The 21,739-nt window shown below is 39.2% G+C and overlaps 1 protein-coding gene across 6 annotated transcripts in view; it reads left to right on the top strand.

Moving 5' to 3' along the window:
- ITCH (itchy E3 ubiquitin protein ligase) overlaps positions 1–21,739 on the top strand; it is a 134,918-nt gene that overhangs the window by 20,250 nt on the left and 92,929 nt on the right. Inside the window, exon 1 of one of the 6 annotated variants that reach the window (XM_044263202.1) lies at positions 7,685–7,708. The exons of the other annotated variants lie outside the window; for them this stretch is intronic. The gene's annotated coding sequence lies outside the window, so the exon portion shown is untranslated. Of the gene's footprint in view, positions 1–7,684; positions 7,709–21,739 lie in introns of those variants that run through there. 6 annotated transcript variants of the gene reach the window in all.

Raw genomic sequence — 21,739 nt, 5'->3', positions numbered from 1 at the left:
TGAGCAGAGGTACTATTAACATTTCTGTATAGCTTTTAGGTGAATGTTGCTTTTATTTCTTTAGACAGGATTTCTTAATCTTGGTACTATGACATGTTGGGCTGGAAAATTAATTCTTTGTTGTGGAGAGCTCAGTAGGATGTTTAGCAGCATCCCTTGCTTCTTCTACCCATTAGATAACAGTAGCCACCTGCACCTTGTGCCAGTTGTTTAAAAAAAAAAAAAGAAAAGTTGCATAGTGCAGAATAACCTCCGGTTAAGAACTCTGCTCTAGGGCGCCTGGGTGGCTCAGTGGGTTAAAGCCTCTGCCTTCGGCTCAGGTCATGATCCCAGGATCCTGGGATCGAGTCCCGCGTCAGGCTCTCTGCTCTTCTCTCTGAGAAGCCTGCTTCCTCCTCTCTCTCTCTGCCTGCCTCTCTCCCTACTTGTGATTTCTAAAAAAAAAAAAAAAAAAAAGAACTCTGTTCTAAGGTAAATACCTGGAAATGGGATTGTTGGGTTGTATGGTAAATGTGTTGAAATTTATAAGAAGTAGGCAAAATATTTTTCATATTGACTTTACCATTTTGTATTCCAACCACAAATATATAAGGATGTTTGCATCCTTGTCAGACACTTGTTATTGTCACTATTTTCTTGTTGTAGCCATTCTAATAGGAGTGTCAGGTATCTCATTGTGATGGGATACTCTTTATATTCTTCTTCTTCTTTTTTTTTTTTTTTTTAAGATTTATTTTATTTATTTATTTGACAGACAGAGATCAGAAGTCGGCAAGAGGCAGGCAGAGAGAGAGGAGGAAACAGGCTTCTCACAGAGCAGAGAGCCCGATGCGGGGCTCGATCCCAGGACCCTGAGATCATGACCCGAGCCAAAGGCAGCGGCTTAATCCACTGAGCCACCCAGGCGCCCCTCTTTTTTTTTTTTTTTTTTTTAAAGATTTTATTTATTCGTTTGACAGAGAGAGAGAGATCACAAGTAGGCAGAGAGTTAGGCAAAGAGAGAAGGGGAAGGAGGCTCCCTGGTGAGCGGAGAGCCTGATACAGGGCTCCATCCCAGGACCCTGGGATCATGACCTGAGCTGAAGGCAGAGGCTTTAACCCACTGAGCCACCCAGGCGCCCCTATATTCTTCTTTAAAAAACAACAACAACAACAAAAAGTTACTTTGAAAAAAATCTAAGATATAGAAAAGTCAGAATAGTATAGTGAATACTTGTAAGCACTTGGCCTAGATTGACCAGTTAATAACATCTTGTGACATTTGCTTTCTCTCTCTAGATAGTTACTTTTGATTTTGCTGAACCATAAGAAAGTAAGTTGCAGGGCTTGATTTCAGGATCTGGAGATCATGACTTGAGCTGAAACCAAGCTTAACCAGCTGAGCCACCTATGCATCCCGGTCATAACCATTTTTAAGTCTGTGGTTCAGTGGTACTCAGTACATTCATATCATTGTGCATTCATCACCACCATCCATCTCTAGAACTTTTTGTCTTGCAGAATTGAAACTCTGTGCCATTGAACAAAAACTCCACATACCCTTCTCCCCTGAGCCCTTGGTAACTATTGCTGTACTTCTGGTCTCTGATTTTGATTGCTCTGGGTATCTCGTATAAGTGGAGTCATCTTTTTCTGGCTGGCTTACTTCACTTAGCATAATGTCCTCAAAGTCCATCCATCTTACAGCACGTGTCAAATTTCCTTCCTAATATTATTCCATTGTATGTATAGATCACATTTTGTTTATCCATTGATCCATTGATGGACACTTGGGTTACTTCCACATTTTAGCTATTGTGAATAATGCTTCTATGAACTTGTGTGTATAAACACCTCTTCTAGAACCTACTTTGAATTCTTTTGAGTATATAGCAGGAAGTGGGATTATTGGATTTTATGGTAATTCTATTTTTACGTTTTTGAGGAGCCACCATACTGTTTCCCACAGTAGCTATATCCTTTTACATTCCCAGCATTGGTACACAAGGGTTATAATTTCTCCACATATTTGGCAACATTTGTTAATATCTTGGTTTTTTGATAGTAGCCCTCCTGATGGGTGTGAGGTGGTATTTCATTGTGGTTTTGATTTGGATTTCCCTAATGATTGATGGTGTTAAGTGTCTTTTCATGTACTTACTGGCCATTCTTTGGAGAAATGTCTGTTCAAACACTTTGTCTGTTTTTTTTTTTTTTTAAAGATTTTATTTATTTATCAGAGAGAGAGAGGGAGAGAGAGCGAGCGCAGGCAGACAGAATGGCAGGCAGAGGCAGAGGGGGAAGCAGGCTCCCTGCTGAGCAAGGAGCCTGATGTGGGACTCGATCCCAGGACCCTGGGACCATGACCTGAGCCGAAGGCAGCTGCTTAACCAACTGAGCCACCCAGGCGTCCCACTTTGTCTGTTTTTGAATTAAGTTTTTGTTGTTGAGTTTTAGTTCTCTGGATATTCTGGATATTAATCCTTTAGATGAATGATTTCAGATATTTTCTCCTATTTTGTAGGTTGCCTTTTCATTCTGTTGATAGTTTCTTTTGCACAAAAGTTTGAAATTTTTGTGAAGTCCAGTTTATCTATTTTTTTCTTTTGTTGCCTATACCTTTGTTGTCATTGGACTCATTGCCAAATCCATGTTGTGAAACATTTGTCCTATTTTCCTCTAAGAGTTTTATATTTTTAGGTCTTAACATTTAGGTCTTTGATCCATTTTTAATTTTTGTAAATGGTGTTAGGTAAGGGTCCAACTTTATTCTTTTGCAAGTGGAGACTTGGTTTTCCCAGCACCATTTGTTGAAAAGACTGTCCTTTCCCCAATGAATGGGCTTGGCACCCTTGGCAGGAATCATTTTACTTTATCTGTAAGAGTTTATTTTTGGGCTCTTTAAGTCCAGTGGAATAAGTTTGTATGTCTTTATGCCAGCACCACAGTGTTTTGATTATTGCAGCTTTGTACTAAATTTTGAAATCAGGAAATCTAAATCCTCTAACTTCGTTCTTCTTTTTCAAGATTATTTTGGCTATTCAAAGTCTCTGGAGATTGTATATGAATTTTAGGATGGATTTTCTGTTTCTGCAAGGAACGTCATTGTTGTTTGTTTTTACATCCTTGGTTTTTTGATAGGAGTTACACTGAATCTGTGGACTGCTTTGGGTAGTATTAATATCTTAATATGAAGACTTCTAATCCATAAGCACAAGATGTCTTTCCATTTATTTGCGTCTTTTAATTTCTTTCAACAGTGTTTTACAGTTTTCAGTGTTACAAGTCTTTTACCTTGCTGGTTAATTTGTAAGTGTCTTACTGTTTGTTTTTGTTTTTGTTTTTTTTTTAAGATTTTATTTATTTATTTGACAGAGAGAAATCACAAGTAGGCAGAGAGGCAGGCGGAGAGAGAGAGAGAGGGAAGCAGGCTCCCTGCTGAGCAGAGAGCCCGATGCGGGACTCGATCCCAGGACTCTGAGATCATGACCTGAGCCGAAGGCAGCGGCCTAACCCACTGAGCCACCCAGGCGCCCTGTTTTTGTTTTGTTTTTTAAGGTTTTATACATTTGGGAGAGAGAGAAAAAAGAGGAGTAGAGGTAGACCAGGGAGAGGGAGAAGCAGGCTCCCCACTGAGCAGAGTGGGGCTGACTGGGGCTTAATTCCAGGACCCTGGGTTCATGACCTGAATGGAAGGCAGATGCTTAACCTACTGATTTTATAAATAGATCTGTGTTCTTAATTTCCTGTTTGGATTGTTGATTGTTAATGAACAGAAATACAGCAGGTTTTTATGTGTTGATTTCTGTATCTTGCCAGTTTGCAGAATTTATTAGTTCTAACAGTTTTTCTCTGTGGAATCTCTAGGGTTTTCTATATATAAGATCATATCTTCAAACAGAATTTTACTCTTCCTTTCCTATTTGGGTGCTTTTGATTTCTTTTTCTTGCCTAATTGCTTTGGTTCAGGTTTCCAGGATTGTGTTGAATGGAAGTGGTAAGAGTGGGCATCCTTGCCTTATTCCTGGTCTTCAAGAAGCTTTCATTCTTTCACCATTGAATATGATGTGAGTGTGCATTTTTCATATATGGCCTTTATTAATGAACTGAGGTGGTTCCCTTCTGTTCCTACTTTGTTGAATGTTTTGATAAAAGGGTGTTAAATTTTGTCTGGTGCTTTTTCTCTATCAATTGAGATGATTGTGATTTTTTCCATTTATTCTTTCAGTATGGTGTATTACATTGATTAATTTTTGTATGTTGAACCATCCTTGAATGCCACGAATAGACCCACTTCATATATAATCCTTTCAATATGCTGAGAAATGTCTATTTCTACCTTCAAACCTGTTAGTTTTTGCTTCATTTATTTTGATGGTCTGTTATTACTAAATTTTTATAATTGTGTAAATGCGTATAAATTACTGTGTATTCCTGCTGTTTTGGGCCTTTTATTAATATTGTAACATCTTTTGTCTCAACCTTTTTTTTTTAAAAGTTCTATTTATGTATTTTTTAATTTAATCTCTGTACTTAATGTGGGGCTCAAATTTATGACTCTGAGATCAAGTGTCTCAAGCTCCCCTGACTGAGCCAGCTTGGCTCTCACAGCTTTAAATCACAACTTTTTTTGATTTAAAGTCGTTTTGGACATGACTGGGTGGCTCATTCAGTTAAATGTCAGCCTGTGGCTCAGGTCGTGATCCCGGAGTCCTGGAATCGGGTACCACATAGGACTTCTTGCTCCTTGGGGAGTATGCTTCTCTCTCTTTCTCTGCTCCTCCCCCCGCTCATACTCTTTTCTTTCTCTCTCTCTCTCTCTATCAAATAAATAAATAAAATCTTTTTTAAAAAGTCTGTTTTGTGTGACTTTAGTAGACTTATCTCAGCAGTCTTTTGGTTACTATTGATAGTTTACTTGGAATATCTTTTTCCATCCTTTTACTTTTAGCCTATTTGTGTCTTTGGATCTAGAATGAGTCTCCTATAGACAGCATATGATCAGATGATGTTTTAAATCCATTCTGCCAATTTCTGTCTTCTGATTGGAGAGTTCAGCCCATTTTCATGTAAACTAATTACTGGTAAAGAGGGACTTCCTCATTTTCCTCTTTGTTTTCATATATGTTAGAGCTTTTTTGTCATTCATTTCCTTCATTACTGTCATTGTGTTTAATTGATAGTGAAACATTTCCATTGTCTTCTTATTTCCTTTTGTGTATATTCTGTAACTGTTTTCTTTTGTGGTTACCATGGGGATTACATTTAAAGTCCTAAAGTTATAATACTCTAATTTGAATTTATAACTGCTTAATTTTTCTTTTTATTATTAACATATAATGTATTATTTGTTTCAAGGGTACAGTTGTGATACATCAGTCTTAACAGAATTCACAGCACTCACCATACATAGCACATACCCTCCCCAGTGTCCATCACCTAGTGACTCCATCCCTCCTACCCCCCTCCAGTCCAGCAACCCTCAGTTTGTTTCCTCAGATTGAGTCTCTTATGGTTTGTCTGCTTCTCTGGTTTTGTTTAGATTCATTTTTCCCTCCCTTCCCCTATGAATCTGTCTTGTTTCTCAAATTCCTCATATTGATGGGATCATATGGTATTGTCTTTCTCTGACTTATTTCACTTAGCATGATACCCTTTAGTTCCATCCACATCGTTGCAAATGGCAGGGTTTTGGGGGTTTTTTTTTATGTCTGTGTAATATTTCAGTGTGTGTGTGTGTGTGTGTGTATCGCATTGTCTTTGTCCATTCATCTGTTCATGGACATCAAAGCTCTTTCCATAGTTTGGCAATTGTGGACATTGCTGTTATAAACATTTGGGTGTGCATGCTCCTTCAGATCACTACATTTGTATCCTTTTGGTAAATACCCCGTGATGCAATTGCTGGGTCATAGGGTAGCTTTACTTTCAACTTTTGAGAAACCTCCATACTGTTTTCCAGAGTGGCTGCACCAGTTTGCATTCCCACCAGTAGTGAAGGAGGGTTCCCCTTTCTCCACATCCTTGCCAACACCTGTTGTTTCCAGCCATTCTGACTGGTGTGAGGTGGTATCTCACTGTGGGTTTGATTTGTATTTCCCTGATGCCAAGTGATGTTGAGCACTTTTTCATGTGTCTGTTGGCCATTTGGATGTCTTTGCAGAAATATCTGTGTCTTTTGTCCGTTTCTTGATTGGATTATTTGTTCTTTGGGTGTTGAGTTTAAGTTCTTTATAGATTGTGGATACTAGCCCTTTATCTGATATGTCATTTGCAAATACCTTCCCCCATTTTGTTGGTTGTCTTGGTTTTGTTGACTGTTTCCTTTGCTGTGCAAAAGCTTTTGATCTTGATAAAGTCCCAATAGTTCATTTTTGCTCTTGTTTTTCTTGCCTTTGGCAATGTTCCTGGGAAGAAGTTGCTGTGGCTGAGGTGGAAGAGGTTGCTGCCTGTGTTCTCAAGGATTTGGATGGATTCTGGTCTCACCATTAGGTCTTTCATCCATTTTGAGTCTGTTTCTGTGTGTGGTGTAAGGAAATGGTCAGTTTCTTCTACATGTGGCTGTCCAGTTTTCCTAACACCATTTGTTGAAGAGACTGTCTTTTTTCATTGGACATTCTTTCCTGCTTTGTTGAAGATTAGTTGACCATAGAGTTGAGAGTCCATTTCTGGGCTCTCTATTCTGTTCCATTGATCTATGTGCCTTTTTTTGTGCCAGTACCCTACTGCTTGGTGATTACAGCTTTGTAATAGAGCTTAAAGTCCAGAACTGTGATGCCACTAGCTTTGGTTTTCTTTTTCAACATTCCTCTGGCCTTTTGGGGTCTTTTCTGGTTCCATTCAAGTTCTAGGATTATTTGGATTTATTTGAAAAATGTTGATGGTATTTTGATAGGGATTGCATTAAATGTGTAGATTGCTCTAGGTAGCAAAGACATTTCACAATATTTGTTCTTCCAGTCCATGAGCATGAAACGTTTTACCATTTTTTTGGTGTCTTCCTCAGTTTCTTCCATGAGTATTTTATAGTTCTCTGAGTACGGTTCTTTGCCTCTTTGGTTAGATTTATTGCTAGGTATCTTACGGTTTTGGGTGTGATTGTAAGTGGGATCAACTCCTTAATTTCTCTTTCTTCTGTCTTGCTGTTGGTGTATAGAAAGGCAACTGGTTTCTGTGCATTGATTTTATATCCTTTCATTTTACTGAATTCTTGTATAAGTTCTAGCAGTTTTGGGGGTGGAGTCTTTTGGATTTTCCACAAAAAGTACCATACTATCTGTAAAGAGTGAGAGATTGACTTCTTTGCCGATTTGGATGCCTTTTATTTATTTTTGTTGTCTGATTGCTGAAGCTAGGACTTCTAGTACTATGTTGAATAGCAGTGGTGATAGTGGGCATCCCTGCTATGTTTCTGACCTTAGGGGGAAAGCGCTCAGTTTTTCTCCATGGGGAATGATATTTGGTGTGGGTTTTTCACAGATGGCTTTGATGATATTGAGGTATGTACCCTTTATCCCTATACTGTGAAGAGTTTTAATCAAGAAGGGATGTTTTTTCTGCATCTGTTGAGAGTATCATATGGTTCTTGTTCTTCCCTTTATTAATGTACTATACCACGTTGATTGATTTGCAGATGTTGAACCACCCTTGCAGCCCAGGAATAAATCCCAGTTGGTCATGGTGAATAATCCTTTTAATGTACTGTTGGATCCTATTGGCTAGTATTTTGGTAAGAATTTTTGCATCTGTGTTCATCAAGGATTTGGTCTGTAATTTTCCTTTTTGATGGGGTCTTTGTCTGGTTTGGGGATCTAGGTAATGCTGGCCTCATAAAATGAGTTTGGAAGTTTTCCTTCCATTTCTATTTTTTGGAACCATTTCAGGAGAATAAGTACTAATTCGTCTTTAAATGTTTGGTAGAATTCCCCTGGGAAGCTATCTGGCCCTGGGCTCTTGTTGGGAAATTTTTGATAACTGCTTCAATTTCCTTACTGGTTATGGGTCTGTTCAGATTTTTTATTTCTTCCTGGTTCAGTTTTGGTCATTTATACATCTCTAGGAATGCATCCATTTCTTCCAGATTGTCAAATTTTCTGGAATATAGTTGCTCATACTATGTTCTTATAATTGTTCGTATTTCTTTGGTGCTGGTTGTGATCTCTTCTCTTTCATTCATGATTGTATTAACTTGGGTCTTTTCTGTTTTGTTTTTGACAAGTCTGGCCAGGGATTTATCAATCTCACTAATTCTTTCAAAGAACCAGCTCCTAGTTTCGTTGATCTGTTCTACTGTTCTTTTGGTTTCTTTTTCTTTGATTTCTACTCTGATCTTTATGATTTCTCTTCTGCTGAGGTTAGGCTTTCTTTGCTGTTCTTTCTCCAGCTTCTTTAGGTATAGGGTTAGGGTGTGTTTCTTTTTTTTTTTTTTTTTTAGAGACCTTTCTTGGTCTGTTTGTTTTTGTTTTTTATTTTTATTTTTATTTATTTATTTATTTTTTTCAGAGAGAGAAAGCACAGGCAGGCAGACTGGAGGCAGAAGGAGAAGCAGGTTCCCTGCCGAGCAAGGAGCCTGATGTGGGACTTGATCCCAGAACGCTGGGATCATGACCTGAGCCGATGGCAGCTCGTTAACAGACTGAGCCACCGAGGCGTCCACTTTCTTGTTTCTTGAGAAGGGCTTGTATTGCTATATACTTTGCTTTCAGGACTGCCTTTGATGTGTCCCAAAGATTTTGAACAGTTGTGTTTTCATTTTCACTGGTTTCCATGAATTTTTAAAAATTCTTTAATTTCCTGGTTGATCCATTCATCCTTCAGTAGGATGCTCTTTAGCCTCCCTGTATTTGAGTTCTTTCCAACTTTTCTGTTTGATTGAGTTCTAGTTTCAAAGCATTGCAGTCTGAAAATATGCAGGGAGTGATCCTAATCTTTTGGTACCGGTTGAGACCTTATTTGTGACCCAGGATGTGATCTGTTCTGGAGAATGTTCCATGTACACTAGAGAAGAATGTGTATTCTGTGGCTTTGGGATGGAGTGTTCTGAATATATCTGTGATGTCCATCTGGTCAGTGTGTCATTAAAGCCTTTATTTCCCTGTTGATCTTTTGCTTAGATCATCTGTCCATTTCAAAAGTGAGGGGGATGTTCAACTCCCCTACTATTATTGTATTACTGTCAATATATTTCTTTGATATTAACTGATTTATATAATTGGCTGCTCCCATATTAGGGGTATAGATATTTAAAATGTAAAATCTTCTTGTTGGACAGACTCTTTAAGTAGGATAGTGTCCTTCCTCATCTCTTATTATAGTTTTTGGTTTAAAATCTAATTTGTCTTATACAAGGATTGCCACCCCAGACTTCTTTTGATGTCCATTAGCATGGTAAGTGGTTTTCCACCCCCTCACTTTAAATCTGGAGGTGTCTTTGAGTCTCTTGCAGACAGCATATCAAAAGGTCTTACTTTTTTATCCATTCTGGAACCCTGTGTCTTTTGATTGGGGTATTTAACCCGTTTACATTCAGGGTAACTATTGAAAGATAGGATTTTAGTGCTATTGTATGGCTGTTACTGTATATTGTCTCTATTCCTTTCTGGTGTTTATTACTTTTAAGCTTTCTATTTTAGAGGACCATTTTCAGTATTTCCTGTAGGGTTGATAACCACTTAATTTCAATAATATACAAAAGCTGTTCCTTTACAGCTCTGTCAGTACCCATTTTAGTTATCAATGTTACAGAATTGTATCTTGTACATTGTTGTGGCATTGCTTTTTATGCCCTCACCTTGGAAGTCACATACTATCCTTTCTTGCCACATTCTGTTCATTAGAAGAGAGTAACTAAATCTGGCCTGCATTCAAGAGACAGGGTTTTAGGTTCCATCTTTTGAAGGGAGGATATCAAATAGTTTGTGGATATATATTAAAATGCTATCATCTGTTCAGGTTGAAAAATAATGATTCTTTCATTTCTTCTTCATTTATTAAGCTCAGCTAAGTTTTGACCGCAAACTCAGTCCCTATGACCAGCCTCCAAATACTATTTCCAAACCAGTTTTTTTATTACATTTTATTAGTTTTTATTCTTATCCCCAGATCTTGTGGTTTATTTGATTACTTAACATTTCTGTGCTTGTTTCATCATTGGCAAAATGTTGATAGTAGTATCTATGTCATTGGGAGTGTATTAATTTCCTGTGACTGCTATAACAAATTACATCAAACTTGGTGACCTAAAATAGAGAATTTCTCACAGTTCTGGAGGCTAGAAGTCTGAAGGCAAGATGTCAGAATAGCTGCATTTGCTTTAAAAGCTCTGGGGAGAATCCTTCCTTCCTTTTGCTACCACCTGGTGGCTCTAGGTGTCTCTTGGCTTTTGGCTACATAATTTTAATCTCTGCCTGTCTTCACATGGCCTTTTTTTCTTCTATTTTCTGTGTGTTTCTTAACAAGACAGTTGTTACTAGATTTAAGGTGCAGCTGGATAATCTGGGATGCTACCATCTAGAAATTCCTAATTAGATGTGTAAAGACCCTTCTTCCAAGTAAGGTCACTTTTGTAGGTTTCAGGAAATAGGATGTGGACATATTTTGGGAGCCATTACTCAGCTCATTATGGGGAGATTGTATTAAATGAATTAGTACATGTAAAATTCTTTAAAATGGTTCCCAGCACATGATTATTCACCAAACTAGTTTTTTTTTTTTTTAAGATTTTTAAAAATTTATTTGAGAGAGATACCTGAAGAGAAGGAACACTTAAGCAGGGAGAGTGGGAGAGGGAGAAGCAGGCTTCCTACTGAGCAGGAAGCTCACCCCAGGGGCTCTATCCCAGGACCCTGGGATCATGACCCGAGTGGAAGGCAAACACATAATGCCTTTTTTTTTTTTTTTTTTTTTTAAGATTTTGGTTTTAAGTAATTTCTACACCCAGGTGGATCTTGAAATCATAAACCTGAGATCAAGAGTCGCATCTCCACTGACTGAGCCATCCAGGTGCCCCCAAACTAGTTTTTTTTTTTAAAGGGCAGAGGGAAAGGGAGAGAGAGAATCTTAAGCAGACTCCATGCCCAGCACAGATCCTGATACAGGACTCACAACCCTGAGGTCATGACCTGAGCCAAAATCAAAAGTAGGATGCTTAACTGACTGAGCCACCCAGGTACCCAAACTAATAATTTTTTATTATGATGATGCTTGTAATTTATTGCAGTCTCCTGAATCTAATACTTTTTCTTTTATACCACCTTATTTTAGCAATTTAAATTTCCATACCTATAGTGCATAATTAGGGTGGTGTTATGTCATGGTTTGCCTAGTATAGGTCGGGTTTATTCCTGTTGAGCCAACATCTCATCTTGTCCCTGTTCACGATCAAAACCTTTCCAGTTTGTATGAAAAATTAAATGGTCACTGTCCCATAATTCATCCTATCCTTTATTTTGCCTTTTAAGAAATCATTACCAAATGTAAAATAAGCACATACCATTCTGTTTGAATTGTAAGAACTTAAGGATAGGTTCTAAGCATGTTAGGCTAGTACTTCAGTGTAAGTTTTTTTTCATGTAATTTAGAGCAGAGATCTTATATTACCCTAGTACTTAGCCAAGATTATACCATGGTTTCTCTGTTAGTGTCCTGTTGCTATGCAATAGATTATCCTGAAGTTCTGGGGCTTAAAATAATAATAACTTATCTTCTGCAGTTTCTATGGTTGAGAAATTTGGGAGTAGCTTGGCTGAACAGTTGTGGCTTAAGGTCTCTCTTGGTACCTCTTGATATCAGTTAGATAATCAGGCTGCATTCATCTTTAGTCTTGACTAGGACTGGAAGATCTACTTCCAAGGTGGCTCACTCATGGTTAGCAAATTGTTGCTGGCTTTAGTGGGAGGCTTCATTTCCTTTTTACCTAGAAATCTCCATAGGACTACTTAAATGTCTACTGACTTCTCCCAGAATAAGCAATCCTAGGGATCAAGGCAAAAATTTGTAATGCTTTTATGACCTAGCTTTAAATATAGTACAGTGTTACTTCCACCGTATTCTGTGGTTGTATAAGCCAACCATGTGTCACTGTCAGGGGAATTACACAAGAGTTTTAATATTGGGACGTAAGGATTTTGGGGGGACTTTTTTTTTTTTTTTTTAAGATTGTATTATTTGTTTATTTGACAGAGATCACAAGTAGGCAGAGAGGCAGGCAGAGCGAGAGGAAGAGAAGCAGGCTCCCTGCTGAGCAGAGAGCCCGACTCGGGGCTCGATCCCAGGACCCTGGGATCGTGACCTGAGCTGAAGGCAGAGGCTTTAACCCACTGAGCCAGCCAGGCGCCCTGGGGGGACACTTTTTAAAAAAGATTTTACTTATTTGTCAGAGAGAAACCACAAGCATGGGGGGTGGCAGGCAGAGGGAGAAACAGGCTCCTTGCTGACCGTGGAGCCTGATGTGGGGCTCTATCCCAGGACCCTCAGTTCACAGCCTAAGCTGAAGGCAAATGCCCAATCAGCTGAGCTACCCAGATGTCCCTTTTGCTAGAGTTTGGATGGAATTTGAAAGGAGATTCAGACATGCATGTGTAATCTATCATTTTGTAAAAGAACTTTCTCTACATATTTCATTTTTCTCTTTTGTTTACTTCCTGCATTCTTCTGGATTCGTATTTCTTTTTCTCTCAAATCTCTTTTCTCCATACTGGTTTGGAATATGTACACTCTGTTTTTAATTTTTTACTGCTTCTTTTTGAAATTTTAACTTGCATATTAACTTCACAAAAGTTAATCAGTATCTTTGCCTTGCTGAGCAATAGGAAGATCTTAGAAATAAACTCCAGTTATCTTCATTCCTGATTTTCATTTCAGTATTTTAGCTTTATATTTTTAAATCCTCAAATTAGATGTTCTTTCACATATTTTATATTTACCTAATGCTTACCATTAGGTAAACATTTTTTTTTTTTAAAGATTTTATTTATTTGAGGGGCGCCTGGGTGGCTCAGTGGGTTAAAGCCTCTGCCTTCGGCTCGGGTCATGATCCCAGACTCCTGGGATCGAGCCCCGCATTGGGCTCTCTGCTCAGGAGGGAGCCTGCTTCTCTCTCTCTCTGCCTGCCTCTCTGCCTACTTGTGATCTCTGTCTGTCAAATAAATAAAATTAAAAAAAAGAAAAGATTTTATTTATTTGACAGACAAGTAGGCAGAGAGGCAGGCAGAACGAGAGGAGGAAGCAGGCTCCCTGCTGAGCAGAGAACCCGGCTTGGGGCTCCATCCCAGGACCCTGGGATCATGACCTGAGCTGAAGGCAGAGGCTTTAACCCACTGAGCCACCCAGGTGCCCCTCTTAGTCACTTTTTTATCTTGAGTTGCAGAACTTCTTTTAAGAATCATTGTCTTTATTCCTGAAGTACATCCTTTAGAATTTCCTTTTTTTTTTTAAGATTTTATTTATTTATTTGACACAGAGAGAGAGAGAGAGAGAGAGAGAGATCACAAGTAGGCAGAGAGGCAGGCAGAGAGAGAGGAAGGGAAGCAGGCTCCCGCTGAGCAGAGAGCCTGATGTGGGACTCGATTCTAGGACCCTGAGATCATGACCTGAGCCGAAGGCAGAGGTTTAACCCACTGAACCACCCAGGCGCCCTCCTTTAGAATTTCTTAAAACTTCTTTGCCTTTAAGCTAAGATCAAGTGTAGAATTTCTTCTAGTGAGGATCCATTGGTATTAAAACATTTTAGCCTAGAAAAATAAAAAAATTCTCCTAAAATTTTTTTGTTTTTTTTTTTTGTCTTAAATAGTTTTGATATGTATTTCACACACCATACAAGATACCCATTGAAAATGTATAGTTCTCTGCATCTCTTAGTTCTCACTCCAAGTGCCACGTCTGCTCAGCCCTAGGCAACGAGTGATTTACTTATTGTCTCTATAGTTTAGTTGACTCTGGACATATTGTGTAGATGGAATCCTATAATAATTTGGTCCTTTGTGACTGGCTTCTTTCACTTAGCTTAGTATTTTCAGGGTTCGTGATACAGATATTACCAGTGCTTCATTTCTTTTTATTGCTGAATAATATTTCATTGTCTGAATATACCACACTTTAAAAATCCATTCATTATTTGATGGCCATTTGGGTTATTTGTTTTCTGACTGTTATGAATAATGCTGTGAACATTTGTGTTCAGGTTTTTGTGTGGACATATGTTTTCATTTCTTCTGGGTGTATGCCTGGAGAAGAATAGCTGTATCACCTGGTAATTTGGTGTTTTACTTCTTGAGGAACCATTGCAGTTGCATCATTTTACACTGTATGAAAGTTCTAACTTATGTACATTAAAAGTAGTTATTGGTTATTTTGATTATAGGCATCCTAAGTAGGTGTGAAGTGGTATCTTATTTCGGTTTTAATTTGCATGTCCCTGATGATTAATGATGTTGAGTATCTTTTCATGTGCTTATTGGCCATTTGTGTATCTTTGGAGAAATGTCTATTTAGGTATTTTGCCAGTTTTTCAGTCATTGCCTTTGACAGCTCCTTAGATATTTAGATACTTTTTGTCGGATGTATACGATTTACAGAAATTATCTTGCATTTTGTGGGTTGGCTTCTCACTTTTTTTCCCCCAAGATTTATTTATTTTAGAGAGAGTGTGCATGTGTACCAGCCCATCCGCCTGTGCTTTGGGGGAGGGACAAAGGGAGAAGTAGAGAGAATCCCAAGTAGAATCCCTGCTAAGTAAGGATCCCTCCCTACATGGGGCTCAGTGTGAAGGGCTTGATCTCTCCACTGTGAGATCATGACTGAGCTGAAATCATCTGTCAGAGACTAAGCCAACTCAGCCACCCAGGCACCTCTGGCTTCTCACTTCTTTTATTAAAAAAGATTTTATTTATTTATTTATTTGAGAGAGAGAAGAGAGAGTGAGCATTACGGGGGAGGATCAGAGGGAGAAACAGACTCCCCACTGAGCAGGGAGCCTGATGCGGGACTCGATTTTGGGACTCCAGGATCATGACCTGAGCTGAAGGCAGTTGCTTAACCAAGTGAGCCATCCAGGTGCCCTGGCTTCTCACTTCTTCTTTTTTTTTTTTTTTTTAAAGATTTAATTGATTTATTTGACAGAGAGAAATCACAAGTAGACGGAGAGGCAGGCAGAGAGAGAGAGAGGGAAGCAGGCTCCCTGCTGAGCAGAGAGCCCCATGCAGGACTCGATCCCAGGACCCTGAGATCATGACCTGAGCCGAAGGCAGCGGCTTAACCCACTGAGCCACCCAGGCACCCGGCTTCTCACTTCTTGATGGTAGTTTTGAAGCACAAAAATTTTAACTTTTAATTTATATCCACTTTACTTTGCTTTTGCTTTTATATTGAGTTCTAGTTGAATTTTAGGGGTTTTTTTCTTCAAAAAAATGCCGTTGGAATTTTGAATGGGATTGCACTGAATCTGTAAATCTTTCAACCCATGAATATGGATGTCCTTCCATTTATTTGTGGCTTCTTTAATTTCTTTCAGCAGAGTTTTGTAGTTTATTATTTTATTTATGAGAGAGAGACAACATGAGAAAGAGAGAACATGAGTGAGGAGAAGGGAGAGAGAGAAGCAGACTCCCCACTGAGCAGGGAGCTGGGTGCGGGGGCTCAGTCCCAGGCCCCTGGGATCATGACCTGAGCCAAAGGCAGATGCTTAACCGACTGAGCCACCGAGACACCCCAAGTTTTGCAGTTTCATCTCCTTGATTAAGTTTATTCCTGAGTATTTTATTCTTTTTTGTGCTGTTGTAAGTGGGGTTGTTCTCTTTATTTTTTTTCCTGGTCTGATTGCTCTGGCTAGGAGTATTATATGAAATAAAAGCAGTGGGAGTTAGCATTCTGTCTTATTCCTAGTATTAGAAGACAAGGTTCTAATTTTTCACCACTGAGTGTGATATTAGTTGTGGGCTTTCAATATATACCATTCATTTTGTTGAGGTAATTTTCTTCTGTTCCTAGTTTAACAGTTGTTATCATGAAAGACTACTGAATTTTGTCAGATACTTTTTTTTTTACATCATTTGTGATGATCACGTGATTTTTAGCCTTCTTTTAATTGTAACATACTGATTTTTGTATTTTGATCCATCCTTGCAACGCAGTGATGAATCCCACATGGTCATAACGTAGTAAGCCTTTTTTTTTTTTTAATATTTTATTTATTTATTTGACAGAGAGAGAGAGAGATCACAAGTAGGCAGAGGCAGGCAGAGAGAGAGGTGGAAGCAGGCTCCCTGCCGAGCAGAGAGTCTGATATGGGGCTCGATCCCAGGACTCTGGGATCATGACCTGAGCCGAAGGCAGAGGCTTTAACCCACTGAGCCACCCAGGTGCCCCCGTAGTAAGCCTTTTAATGTGCTGTTGAATTTGGTTTGCTAGTATGAAAAACTGGACATTATTAATGTTCTGGAAATCAAATTCATCTGCCACTTCATGGTTTCTTCTCTTTTCTCTCTTTTTTTAAGATTTATTTATTTAGAGCACGTGCGTGCAGGGGGAGGGGCAAAGGGAGAGGGAGAGAGACCTAGGCAGACACTGCTCAGCACGAGTCAGGATGCAGGGTTCGATCCCAGGACCTTGAGACATTCTTGAGCCCATCAGTCCTTCATGTAACTTCTGGACAGGTCAAAACATACAACCACAGTTCTTTTGTAGGGGTCCAGCTTTTTTTTTTTTTAAACATACGGTTGTGCAGTTGTTCCAGCACCATTTGTTGAAGAGATGGCAGTGAATTTTTAGATGTGACACCAAAAGCACAATCCGTGAAAGATGAAACTTAGTAAGTTAGACTTTATTAAAATGCACTAAATGAGGGGTGCCTTGGTTGGTTGAGTTGTTAAGCGTCTGCCTTTGGCTTAGGTCATGATCCCAGGGTCCTGGGATTGAGCCCCATATCAGGCTCCCTGCTCAGTAAGAAGCATCCTCCCTCTCCCACTCCCCCTGCTTGTGTTCCCTCTCTTGCTCTCTCTGTCAAATAAATAAATAAATAAAATCTCTTTTTAAAAAATGCACTATGTGATACTGTGATCTTATAATACAAAATATGTATCTGCTTTTCAGTCCTGTTCCTGACACAGAGCTCCTAAAACTCTTGGAATTTCCTAAGTGATCAGAGTGATAAAGGTGTCTTTTCTTAGGTTAATGAGGTGACTTTTAGAAGTTGTCTTAAGGGGGTGCCTGGGTGGCTCAGTGGGTTAAATCCTCTGCCTTCAGCTCAGGTCATGATCCCAGGTTCCTGGGATCAGAGCCCCCCACCCAGTTGGCTCTCTGCTCAGCAGGGAGCCTGCTTCCTCCTCTCTCTCTCTCTGCCTGACTCTCAGCCTACTTGTGATCTCTGTCAAATGAATAAATAAATAAAATATTTAAAAAAAAAAAAAAGAAGTTGTCTTAAAGTGGCAGCTGGTTGTCATTGGAGCCAACCATGTGATTAGAGATTGGCACTTTTAGTTCCTTTCCACCCCCAAGGAGGAGAGGGCTGGAGATCTGAGTTCAATTGATAATGGTCAGTGGTTTAATCAGCCGCACCTGTGTAACAGAGCCTCCATAAAAATCTAAAAGGATGGAGTTCGGAGAGGTTCTAGGTTGGTGAATACAGGAAGATTTGGGGAGAGTAGTGCACTGGCTGAGGATCTGAAACTTCATACCTTTTCTCCATACCGTACCCTGTGCATCTCTTTCATCTGGCTGTTAGTGATATCTTTTTATAATAAACTGGTAATCTAGGAGTTTGTGAGCCACTCTAGCAGATTAATCAGACCCAAGGAGGTGGTCATTAGAACCTCTGGTATATAGCTGGTTAGTTAGCACAGGGCATCCTGGACTTGAGACTAGCATCTGAAGTGGGGTCGGGGGAACTTGTAGGACTGATCACTTAACCTGTGGGATCTGACACTATGTCTGGGTGAATAAGAATTAAGAATTAAGCTGTAGGACACCCAGCTGGTATCAGAGAATTGGTCGTTGGTGTGAGGAAACCATCCCCATCCCCCACATACACCCACAGTTTGGAACATTTACACTGTTAAGAAGGAGAAGCCATAGGCTATGAGAAAATACTTGCAAAACACAAGTCTGTTAAAGGACTTGTTTCTAAAATACATAAAGAACTCTTAAAATGTAATAATGTAGAAACAAGTAAAATTGAGCAAAAGCTCTGAAGAGATACCCTACCAAACAATATATATATTGATGCCAAATAAGCATATGAAAAGATGTTCAGTATCATGGGAATTACAAATTAAACCATCAGTGAAATATCACTGTACATCTGTTAGATTGGCAAAATTTTGAAAAGCTAATAATACCAAAAGCTGGTGAAGATACAGAACAATAAGAATTTTATTTATTTATTTATTAGAGACAGTAACAGCAAGCATGAGTTGTGGGGGTGGGGCAGAAGCAGATTCTCCACGAAGCAGGGAACCTGACCTGGTGCTTGATTCTAGGACCCTGAGTTGAAGGCAGACAACTGACTAAGCCACCCAACAGCCCCAGTTTTCCTTCAATCCTAGTAGGAATGCAGAATGGTACAACTATTTTGGAAAATGATTTGGCAGTTTCTTACAGGGTTAAAACATAGGCTTACCATTATCCAGCAGTTGTATACCTATTTACCCAATTAAGTTAAAAGCTTAAGTCCACAAATAAACTGTACATGAATTTTTATAGCAGCTTTTTTCATAATTGCCCCAAACCAGAAGCAAGCAAGATATCCTTTAATAGGAGAATGGATAAACTGTGGTACAAACACACGGTGGAGGGGCACCTGGTGGCTCAGTGGCTTAAAGTCTCTGCCTTCGTTCGGCTCAGGTCATAACCCCGCATTGGGCTCTCTGCTTGGTAGGGAGCCTGTTTCTCCCTCTCTCTGCCTGCCTGTCTGCCTACTTTTGATTTCTGTCTGTCAAATAAATAAATAAAATCTTTAAAGAAACAAAAACCAAACATACAATGGAATATTATTCAGCAATTAAAAAAGGTTGTCAAGCCATGGAAAGGTAATAGAGGAACCTTTAGTAATATTGCTGAGTGGTAGAAGGCAATCTGAAAAGGCCTCAAATTGTATGATTCCACCTACCTGACATTAAGATGTCAAATTTTAAGGGGCTCAAATTTACAACCTGAGATCAAGAGTCTCTACCAACTACTTGAGCAAGCTCTACGGACTGAGCCAGCTAGGCATCCTTGGACTGACTGACTTATTTATTTATTTTTAATTTTTAAAGTTTTATTAATTTTTTAAAAAAGATTTTATGTAATCTGTATACCCAATGTGCGGCTTAAACTCACAACCCCAAGATCGAGAGTCATGTACTCCAGACTGTGCGGCCAGGTGCCCCTGGACTTTTTTTTTTTTTTTTTAAGATTTGATTTATTTATTTGACACAGAGAGAGATCACAAGTAGGCAGAGTAGCAGGCAAAGAGAGAGGGGGAAGCAGGCTCCCTGCTGAGCAGGGATTCTGATGCAGGGCTCAATCCCAGGACCCTGAGATCATGACCTGAGCTGAAGGCAGAGGCTCAACCAACAGCCACCCAGGCGCCCCTGGACAATTTTTCTTTTTAATTGACATATAGTTGACACACAGTGTTACATTATTTTCAGGTATACAACATAGTGATTTGATGGCTCTATATATTATGCTATGCACACCGCAAGTGTAGCTGCCATCTCTCACCCTACGTCACTATTATAAGACCATTGATGTTTTCTCTATGCTGTACCTTTCATCCCCATGACTTACTCATTTCATAACTGGAAGTCTGTATCTCCCACTTTCTTTGCCCGTTTTGCCTTGTCTCCTTACCCCCTCCCTTCTGACAACCACTGGTTTGTTCTCTGTATTTAGGGTCTGCTTCTGCTTTTTTTGTTTGTTCATTTGTTTTGTGTTTTATTTCCATGTGTAAGTGAAATCATATGGTATTTGTCTTTCTCCGTCTAACTTATTTCACTTAGCATAATACCCTCTAGGACCATCAATGCTCTTATAAATGGCAAGATTTTTTTTTTTAATATGGTTAATACTCTGTTGTATATACATACCACATCTTTATCCATTCATCTACTGAGGGGCATTTAGGTTGCTTCCATTTTTTATCTTTTGTAAATAATACTGCAGTAAAGATAAGGGTGCTTATATATTTTTGAAGTAATGTTTTAAGTTTTCTTGGGTAAATACCCAGCGGTGGAATTACTGGATCATGTGGTATTTCTATTTTTATTTTTTAAGGAACCTCCATATTGTTTTCCACAGTGGCATACCAATTTACATTCTTACTAACAGTGCTCAGTGGTCCCTTTTCTGAACATTCTTGCCAATACTTATTATTTCTTGTATTTTTGATGTGAGGTATTGTGACAGGTGAAATTGTGGACTTTAAAAAAAAAAAAAAAAGAACACACCAAAACTTTCAGAATATTCTAGGCACTGATAACAAGGTAGAGAAGGTGCCTGCTTTTGTGGACTTTAAAGTCCATAAGCCAGAAAATTTTCAGTAATGTCATATAAAGTGATTGGATGTTTACTTTAGGATAAGTGCAGACAGATGTGAGGAGGTGATACTTACTTGAAGACTGAATATAAGATGTTAGCTATTTTTAAAAAAACGATTTATTTATTCATTTGAGAGAGATCAAGAGAGAGCGTGTGTGCATGAGCTGGAGGAGGAGCAGAGGGAGAATCCTCAAGCAGACTTACCACTGAGAGATGTGGGGCTTGATTCCAGGACTGGGAGATCATGACCTGAGTGGAGATCAAGAGCAGAATGCTCAATCTACTGAGCCACTCAGGGGCACCTATTTAAAGACAGGAAAAAGCATGCCCAGCAGAGGGAACAGTTAGGTACAAAGTCTGTAAGGCTGGAACGACCTAGCGTGTTTGAGAAATAGAAAGAAAGCTAGATTTTTAATGGGTAAGGGGGAGAATGATAACAAGATAAGATCAGAGAGTCAGTCATGGGTAGAATGGAGTCAGGTATCTGTAAGCCAGGGAAGGAGTTTAGATTCTATTTTAACTGAGATAGGAGGTTACTGAGTGGTTAAACAGAGTAGAATATGATTTTTTTTTTAAAGATTTATTTATTTGAGAGAGAGAGAGAGAACAAGCAGGGGGAGCTGCAGGGGGAGAGGGAGAAGTAGATGCCCCAGTGAGCAGAGAGCCTGACATGGGGCTCAATCCCAGGACTGTGGGATTATGACCTTAGCGGAAGGCAGACAAACAACTGAGCCACCCAGGCACCCCTGATCTAACTTATTATTTTTTTTTTTTTTAAAGCATACTCTAGTTGCTCTGTGGAGAATGTGGGACGGGGAGAGAGCAGGAGCTGGGAGCAAGTGCAGAAGCAAGGAAACCAGTTTAATAACTTCTCATAATTTGTTGCCAAGGAAGGAATGGATGTTTATAGCTTGGACTAGGATGCTTAAGAAGGGAAGGAGAAAAGTAGCTATATAGTAGGGTATGTTTTGTAGGCAGAATCTTTGGAATTTATTGAGGGAAAGCTAAAGCCCACATTTTGTTTGGCTTGAGCAACTGAATGGATGGTGGTGCTATTGAGGCCAGGGTGAGTGTAAAATTTTAGTCATTTTAACCAGGTAAGTATGCATTTGTAAATAATGGTCAAAACTAAGAGTCCGGAGCTCAGGGGGAGAGATGGTACTTGACGTATAGATTCTCTCTTATATCTACTCTCTCTTTGCCTGTTTTTAAATTGTGCAGATCATCTGTGATGTTTTCTTTTAGA

Source organism: Neovison vison, chromosome 8 (genome assembly GCF_020171115.1).
Source record: "Neovison vison isolate M4711 chromosome 8, ASM_NN_V1, whole genome shotgun sequence".
Lineage (NCBI taxonomy): Eukaryota > Metazoa > Chordata > Mammalia > Carnivora > Mustelidae > Neogale > Neogale vison.
The sequence above is the reverse complement of the archived record's forward strand: the minus strand, read 5'-3'. Positions and strand labels throughout refer to the sequence as shown.